General features: G+C 43.4%; 1 protein-coding gene across 3 annotated transcripts in view; it reads left to right on the top strand.

Annotated features, from left to right (window-relative positions):
* Window positions 1-1,712: 1,712 nt before the first annotated feature.
* Window positions 1,713-2,315, top strand: part of FASN (fatty acid synthase) — an 89,537-nt gene continuing 88,934 nt past the window's right edge. For 2 of the 3 annotated variants that reach the window (XM_006038172.3, XM_025194660.1), the window contains exon 1: window positions 1,713-1,878. The gene's annotated coding sequence lies outside the window, so the exon portion shown is untranslated. The remainder of the gene's footprint in view (window positions 1,879-2,315) is intronic. The other variant, XM_025194656.1, reaches the window with a different exon arrangement.

Here is a 2,315-nt window from a genome sequence, read left to right as displayed (position 1 = left end):
CCAGTCAAAATCCCCAGCCTTCACTGCAGCCAACATCCAAAACACCCAAAGCTTTAGAGGGAGTTGAAAAAAAAAAAAAAGAAAAAAAATCCTTCCTGGCCCCATGTGGCAAACAGCAAAGACCAGAGCATGGAAAATATCTATACTGCATCATAGGCCCAGCTATTCCTAAATGTCCAAGTTTGTGCCAACATCTTCTTGAACCCCTCCAATGATGGAGATTCCACAGCTTCCCTAGTCAATATATTCTATTAATCCACTGTTCTAATAGTGAAGAAGTTTTTCCTGATATTTAATATAAACCTACTTTGCTGCAACTTCATGCTTTTGGTTCATGTCCTGCTCTCTGCAGCAAGAGAGACAAGGTGTTTTCCCTCTTCTTTTCGGCAGCCCTTCTGATGTTTGAAGATTGCTATCATGTCCCCTCTTAAATGCCTTTTCTGCAAGCTTGAACCTACCTATTTCCTTCAACCTCTCCTTGTATGACTTGCCTTCCAAGCCTGCTATCATTTCTGTTGCCCACTTCTGGGCCCTCTCTAACTTCTCCGTGTTCTTTAAAATGTGGAATCCAAAACTGCACGCAGGGCTCTGAACGAGGCCTACCAAGTGCTGACTAAAGAGGCGCTAGCACGTCTTGCAGCTTGAACCTAATGCTTCTTTTGATCGTTCCAAAACCGCATTCACCCGCTGTGCAGCTACATCACCATGCAGACTCGTATTGAGTCTGCGATCTACCAAGACTCCTAGATCCTTCTCTGTAGTGCTGCCATCCAGCCAGGTGTCACCCATTTTATATTTGTATTTTTGATTCTTCTTCCTGAGGTGCAGCACCTTGCATATGTCAGCATTGAACTTCATCCTGTTAGCTTCAGCCTGCCTTTCTAATCTGTCAAGATCCTTCTGTAATGTGCTCCTGTCCACATATTTGCAGTGCCTCCCAACCTTATCTCCTCTCCAAAACTTGCTCAAGAACTCTCAATTCCAGCATTCAAATAATTAATAAACACATTGTACAGCAGAGAAGAGAAGACTGAGGGTGGATTTGATTACAGCCTTTAAATACCTGAAGGTCAATTATCGAGAGGATGGAGATGGGATTTTCTCTGTAATCATAGGGGACAGGACTAGGAGCACCAGCCTCAATGTGCAGCAGGGGAAAGTTTAGGCTGGAGATTAGAAGGAACTCTGACTCTGGGTGGTCAAATATTGGAACAGGCTACCTAGAGCAGTTGTGGAATCTCCATGCTTGGAAGTTTTCAAGAGCAGATTAGACGGACTTGGCTGGGATGGTTTAGTTGGGACTGACCCTGCCCTGAGCAGGCGGCTGGACTAGATGACCTTGTGGCCCTACTTTCCTATGATCCTATATGGACACTGGCTTCAGTTTTACTGGGTGTGAAAACTGACAGTATGAAAACAGTAGTCAAGATAGCTCAGGGAGACAGTAACTTAACTGAGGAACCTGCTAGAGCCTGACTAGAGTAGAAGAAAGCCTGTTTGTCTGAAGTATCTGCATTTTCTACAGTAGTACACAGTTAGAAAACATGCATTTCTGACTCTGAGAAGTGGAACATTTTGTGATTTTATTTATTTATTTATTTAAATAAAGATTTGTCACTGAACAGAGCTCTCTATAGGAAAATACCACATGATTTGTTTGCCTGCCCTCTTAAAAGTAAGATTTTTAAACCAATGAATATTTTGTATTTTTTTGCACAGGCTTCAAGAAGAGCTAGTAACAGTGAAAACAAGGTGGGATTCTCATTTATATCAGGTCTCCAAGGAAACTGTGTCTAAAGACCTCCAAGTACAGTCATTGTGTGAAGAAGATGTGAAACTGAGAGCACAGTTGGCCAGATTCCAGCAGGATATAGACAGGTAAAGGGTTTTAAGAACCTGCTAAACCATTGAGCCACTTATAGTTCTTGGTTAGGATCAACATTTAGAATAAAGATTTTTGAAAGTTCTCAATGGGTGCATCCACTAGGGGTGCGCAAAGCGGGCCCTATTTTATTTGGATTTGGATTCGACCTGAATCAGGGACAGTGATTTGATTCGTTGATTTGGATCACTGTCCCTGATTCGATTCGGCTGAATCCGAATCTGAAGATTTGATGCTGATTCAGAGAATCAGCGATTCGAACACAGACACGCGTTTAAAAGGGTTTTTTTCTACATACCTCGAGGTACCAGTGCGGCTCGTGAATGCTGTGATGCTGGAGCGCATGGAGTGTCCCACAGGAGTATGGGGGGGGCCTCCATGTCCTTGGTGGCAAACCCAGAAGCAGACCGGAAGTACTTCCAGTCCACTTCCT

Source organism: Alligator sinensis, unplaced genomic scaffold (genome assembly GCF_000455745.1).
Source record: "Alligator sinensis unplaced genomic scaffold, ASM45574v1 scaffold164_1, whole genome shotgun sequence".
Taxonomy (NCBI): domain Eukaryota; kingdom Metazoa; phylum Chordata; order Crocodylia; family Alligatoridae; genus Alligator; species Alligator sinensis.
This window is presented reverse-complemented; position numbering and strand designations above follow the sequence as displayed.